General features: G+C 32.3%; 1 pseudogene; it reads left to right on the forward strand.

The window, feature by feature from the left end:
- The first annotated feature begins 2305 nt into the window (after positions 1-2305).
- Positions 2306-3901, forward strand: LOC143572312 (putative receptor-like protein kinase At5g20050 pseudogene; annotated as a pseudogene).
- Positions 3902-7028: the final 3127 nt, after the last annotated feature.

The following is a 7028-nucleotide window of genomic DNA, read 5'->3' on the forward strand; positions in this document are numbered from 1 at the left end:
CGTGTCTCAATTATGTCATTCACCTTTCAATTTTAGTTCAATTATGTCACCCAACTTTCAATAAATATTATAATATTATCTTTTTTACCTTCCTGCTATATGTTCATAAATAACTAAAACTTGATTAAAACCAACATTTTGTCATTTTTTATCAGTAAATATATCATTTACGATAATATAGTAGTTGTCCCTCTCGTTTTAGAACACAAATTGAAAGTTAAATGATCTAATTAAGACAAATTCAAAGTTGAGTGATCGAATTGAGACAAATTCAAAGTTGAGTGACCTAATATAGTGTTTTCTATTAAATATATTTATCTATATAATTGTCTACCATGAAATCCTACGTGTCGCTCTCAGGTTGTTCCCCTCATTCTCTAGAGCCAACAGATTTATTGATTTCTAAATGGAGTCTTTTCATGCATTTGACCCGAATTCGCGGTTATGGGTCTCACCAAATCCGAATAGTCTTTAAATGGGTTATAACATCTCATTTATTTGTGAAATTCTTTCATAATCAAACAATAATTTTCACGGGTCATGGGTCTCACCAAACCCGAGTAACACTTAAACGGGTTATAACATCTCATTTATTTGTGAAATAACCCATTAATCATCAAAGAATAATTTTCACGGGTTATGGGTCTTACCAAACCCTAATAGCCCTCAAATGAATTATAAGATCTCATTCATTGGTAAACATTTTCATCATCAAACCCTAATTTAATTTATCTCCTTTACATGTTCTTCGTTGTTGGTCTATCATCTCCATCGCCGGTTAACTTCCGATACTACCCACCATCGTCAATTACATCAACGTCTCTCTTTTCATTAGACAAATATTTGTGTTCATGTTTTTTCATTTAAAAAATCAACATGTTTGTGTTTATTTATGTTTGTTCCTTAAAAAAACCTACACATCTCAATTGAAAAAACCCAAACGCTAAAAAATATAATAACAAACTAATATATATGTATTAAATTAAAACAAAACTACGTTTAACAATAAAATAAATCATCATAAAATAGCAAAACGATTAAAAACAAAAACTTAAATAAACATTCATAACACGGAATGATCAAACTAGTTAAATATAGAAATGGAAAAAAAGGGATGCCTCTACTGATAGAATAGGGCCATAGCCAAGTAAAATTCAATCGTATTGTATCACTAGTGTATCATACATCCTTTCGATGTAGATATATATGTGAATATTAGTTGTGTACAATATTCCACGAATTCTTGCAAGTACTTTCATGTATTGGTTTACTTGGTTTTTCAGACATGTAATTGTCGATAACAACTATCTAATTGATTGTAGTATTAGGGTTCTCCATTGCCTCACCAAAAACATCAACCAATAAGGATAATAAATCATAAATTCATAATGAAAGATGTCTAATGAAGTTATACCTATCAAACAACTATTAATGGATAAATCATGAATGGTCCATATAACATGTATATCATACACCTTCACAAGGTGAGGAAAAAGTGTTCCTAAAAAATTGTATCTGATGTGATCCTCGGCATAAATGTTCAGCCCCTATACTAGCTAAAAAGTCATCTTTTCTGAAGTCGTTATTTACAAACTATGACTCATGGGATAAGACGTTCAACTGTAATAAATTAAAAAAATAGTTAATAAAACACATAAGCAGGTCTTGATTACGAGGGTTGGGAACGCATGTGCACGATAAGAAGCCAGATTGAAAGTCTTCTCTTGTGTTAGTTTTAGTTGCATGTTTTCGTATATTTTGAATGTTGTTTATAATAGAAACAATTCACGGCTATTAATTATGTACGTGATACAACACTAGATGATCTAGATAAATAACGATTTTGAAATTTTCATAATATTAACCTGATACTTGGTCAAATTGTTATCTTATTAAAAGAATGGATTCAATAATAAAAGAAAAGTATAATATCTTAGTCGTCGTCTTTAGTTTAATATCATTACTGTAATGATGCTGCTATAAAATTTAAATTACACATGTAATCAGCTACAAATACTTTAAAGTCAATATTATTTTCATTCGAACATATTTTATAAAATTTTATATTATTTGAATTTGAAGAAGAAAGAAGTTATGAATAAACTTTTGATAAAGTCACATGGTACTTAAATTTTATAATTAAAATATGTCAAATATTTATAAAAAGAAAAAATACAAATGGCAAATCACAATTCAGGGTACACTAATAAACAAATTTGGAAAAGCTAGAAGAAAATGCCAACCCTTTAACCAGTCAAATATTACACACCAGCGATTTATTCAATAATTTAATTTTATTATCTATACAATTCATGATAATTTTCTTTCAGGCCCAACAATCTACACAAATTTTGATCAACTTTATCCAATTTGTATACAATTTGCATACTCAGATTATGAAGTTGTTTTAATGGAGGACAGAAAAGCTAATATTATCTTCACAGCAGCAATATTCTTCCTCGTCATAGTCATAGTAGTCGCCAGGGTGGTGCTAGATCGATCAAGATCATTCTTTCTAATAGTAGGGGCCGCTGTGGCGGCTATATTCGCCGTTGTAGCTGTCTACTTAATACGGCGACATCTCCGCCACAGACGGCTGGTTATGGAAACTAGACTCGCGTCCGAAGGCAGAGAGCTTCGGATCGAGTATAGTTTCCTCCGGAAAGTTGCCGGACTTCCGACAAAATTCCGGTACAAGGAACTCGAAGACGCCACCGATAACTGGAAATCACTTATCGGCAAAGGCGCCTCCGCGTTCGTGTTTAAAGGGATATTAAAAGACGGGACCGCAGTAGCGGTCAAAAGAATCCAACATGAAGAGGAGAGAGGTGAGAAAGAGTTCCGGTCGGAGATCGCAGCCATTGCGAGTGTCCAACATATGAATCTTGTACGGCTTTTAGGATACTGCATTCATAACAATTCAAGGTTTCTTGTTTATGGCTACATCTCCAACGGGTCGTTAGCGAATTGGATATTCTCCCGGCCTTCATCCGTGAGAAACTCCGCCGGATCAAGCAGATCCAGCGGATGCCTGTCGTGGCGGCTGCGGTCAGCAGTCGCGCTAGACGTAGCGAAAGCGTTGGCATATTTACACCATGACTGTCGGTCAAAGGTGGTCCACTTGGACGTGAAGCCCGAGAATATTCTCTTAGACGAGAATCATCATGCCATCGTGACAGATTTTCGGGTTGTCAAAGTTGATATCTCGGGACCAGAGCCGAGTTCTGACAACTTTACGCGGGACCAAGGGGTACTTGGCGCCCGAGTGGTTGTTAGAACTCGGGGTTACTGAGAAGTCAGATGTTTTTAGTTACGGGATGGTGTTGCTAGAGATTATTGGTGGGCGTAGAAACGTGACGGTTATAGACACGGGCGAGGGCGTTGACCGGTCAAAGAGGAAATTTCAATACTTTCCGAAGATCGTCACCGAGAAGATGAAGGCGGGGCGGATAATGGAAGTCGTAGATCAACGGTTGTTGGATCATGGAGGCATTGATGAAAAGGAAGTGCGGAAGATGGTGCATGTGGCATTGTGGTGCATACAAGAGAAGGTGCGGAGGCGGCCGAGTATGGTGGAGGTGGTGAAGTGGTTGGAAGGGCGGGCGGCGGTGCCGGAGCCGCCGGAGACTCAAATGATAGTGGTTGATCTGTTGAACATTGATGATGAGGATGGTGAGGAAGGTGTAGGGCAAGATGGTAATAATAGGAAGAAACCGAGGGTTGTTGCTAGATTAGGGTCGCAATTGAGTGGTTGTTTGGGTACCGGTTCTTTGTCATCAAAATCGTTTTCGTATTCGATGTCCATCATTTCACCTAGATAGATTATTTGGTAATATGTTATTTGAAATGAATAATTTGTACATCTTACAAGCAAAATTAACTATACATTCGATTTTGTTCATGATTTTTAGCATCAACCACTTCTCTTGATTATTGATTATGTTTGTTTGTTTCGAAAATCTTGGTTGTAACAAGAATCCGGCATGTTATGGTTCTGGATTAATGATCCATGGGTGTTAAAACTAGAACATTTCAAGTGAGCATAACTTTCTTGTAAGACAAAACATCGTTACTCTTGTTAGAGTAAGAGATGTTTTTTACTATGACTAGACTCCGATAATTGTACAAGTATTTTTATGTAAAAAAAGTGACTTACTGATTAGTGGTTTGGTGTGTACAAATATGAACTTGTGAGATTAAATTCTTGTAAGTGTAAGATTATTCGTGAAATTTTGCACTTAAAATAAAAAATAAAAAATAAAAAAATAGAGTTAAACTTGTACCTTTAAAAAAATTCAAAATAGTTATACAAACTCATATATATATATATATATAGGTAGGATATAGAAAGAACTGTTTTTAAAGAGAGAACTAAAAAACTATTAAAGAATTATTTTTAATTTTTTTTGAAAAAATATTTTATGATTTTTTTTCTATACTTTTTCTAATTAGATGATATTGTTTCTAAAAAAACTGTCGATGTAATTCGTATGTGCATTAATGTTTATTTCATATATAAAATAGTTTTTTAATGCATATTAAGCAACACAAATGCATTATATAATACACACTATTTGAATATATACAAATACAACACTAATAATTGTATGCAAAACACACTATCGCATATATGTAATACAACACTAATGCACATACGCACTGTATCGATTTTTATATTTTTGTATATAATATAACTTCATTGCAAATATATGCTATTCAAAACTATTTAAAATGTCAAAATTCACACTATTGTACCTATGCATTATAAAAAAAGTTGATGTATGAAAACGAGTTTTTTTTAATTTTTATATTCTTTTGTGGTGAAGAATAATAACATATAAAAATGATGAAAGAAAAAAAATTTTAAAATATTTTTTTAATTAAATTAAAAATAATTAATTATTAGTTTTCTAGTTCTCTCTCTAAGAATGAATTATCTCTTGATCTTTTTCACACACACACACACACATATATATATATATATAGTGAAGATACTAAGAGAACTTTTTAATATTTAGAACTTTGAGAACCATTTTAGACCACAAAAAAGTTCTATTAAAATATATTAAAAACTTTATAAAACGAAAATTTTGAAAAAGTGAAAAAAACCAAAAAAAAAATATCATTCCAGTTTCATAAAAAAATCCCGTATTATACACATGTATATTTTTTTAATCTCGATTTATATAATGTACACATATATAGATTATCATTTATTTTAATTGTATATCTATACAATATATAAAGCATGAGTGAGAGAGCTCTTAATTTTTAAGAGGTACCAAACTTTTTACTTTTAGTACAAACTATAATGCATAAGGTTAAGAAATTTTATGGGCAATTTTGTCTTTTAACAAATTTTTCTTTTAGCAAAAGCAAAATATGTTACGGTTGATTTTTAATTTATTCAAAAATAATTACAAGTTTAGTACTTTAACTTTAATCACATTTTGTTAATTTATATAATAGTTACATATATACCCCTTATTTTAAACCAACTACCCGACGACGTTTGAACGTTTATAACTTTTTCACATGCTAATAGTTTTTAAAAAACATTATACCATAAAAACGAATATTTTATTTTCTTTAATTTGAGTATGGTATTGCTATATTTATTTCATTTTAAAACTTAACGTGTTACGTGATTAACATTAAAGACTGGCAAACGAATCGGACGGGTTCGGCCATTCGGGTCATGAGTCTAAAAGGTTAAGGTTGAAATGGGTCGATACAAAAAAAGTTAATTTGGTTTGGGTCTGGACGAGTATGGGTTGAAAGGGGTCAAGTCATAACGAATTTTGGGTTAGAACAATGTCAAGCGAAAAGGGTTGCGAGTCAAGACGAGTTGAATGTAACGTTACGTGCGCACCGACACCTGATTGTTCGCGTACATTCGTTGTGTGACGTGCTTACTAACACCGGTTAAGATTTCAATACCGAAATACGAGCATACTATCTTCGGGTTACGCGCGTACTATTATGAAGTCACACACATGCAAAAACGGTAACACCGGTTACGCATCCGATGTCAAGTTTGCATGCATACCACGCCGCATCTCGCGGGCACGCAGCTAGTATGTGTATAAAAAATAGCATATATAAAATCAAAAATAATTATTATACATATATGTATATGTATAGTTTTGCTAAATTGATATTTTTTTATTTTTTTTTTATGAAACCGGTGAAAATATTTTTTTTTTTGGTTTCTTTATTTTTTTTATTTTCATGTTTTTTTGTTTTATAATTTTTTTTATTTTGCATAAAAAGTGCTTTTTTTTCTAAATTAATTTAAATCTTCAACATAAAAAATAAATAAACTTTTAGATACACGTAAGGTAAAATTTCTGAGATCTGAACACGTTATTAACGTTCTTATCAAAGTGATGATCGCTCCTTTATATTATTTGTTGAAAAGTAACTCCTTGATATTATATGTAGAAAATATAAGAGAGCATGATTATGGTTATTATTGGGTGGACCCGAAGATATTGTTCGAGGTCGGATGTGGTTATTATTTGAGACACATCCCTCCAAACGTTGACCAAATCTTTTATCTTGCATCCTCTTTAGATTTAAATCTAAATTCTTGAAAACAAAAGGGGGAAATACCCAAAATGTGCGTTTATGAATACGTTTTTCCAGGTTTTACGTGTCATTTCAAACAAATTCTCAAAATATGTATTATAAACTAGTCGTGACGAATAGTTTATAATTGTCAACGAGTAGTTTGTATAACCAATAAAAATTTGCCACGTGTCTATAAACTAACCGTAACGACCAATTTCACTAATCATCTACTCGTAAATATTAAATAAGTTTAAAGCCTCGTAATCAACGCCTACGAGTAAATAAGATATCCTTTAGTCGCGACGAGCAGATTATAAAACCTTAAGAGTCGCGAGTAGTTTATCAAACTAACCATGACGATGAATTTGATAACCAAATGCATCGAACCGGTTTGTTTTTCAAACACTAACCGGAATGGTTAGTTTGTTTGGTCAACTAGCCGTTACGAGTAGATA

The sequence above is a fragment of the Bidens hawaiensis genome, unplaced genomic scaffold (assembly GCF_021521415.1).
Source record: "Bidens hawaiensis isolate Kalapana, Puna unplaced genomic scaffold, B.hawaiensis_p1.1 tig00025799_1, whole genome shotgun sequence".
Lineage (NCBI taxonomy): Eukaryota > Viridiplantae > Streptophyta > Magnoliopsida > Asterales > Asteraceae > Bidens > Bidens hawaiensis.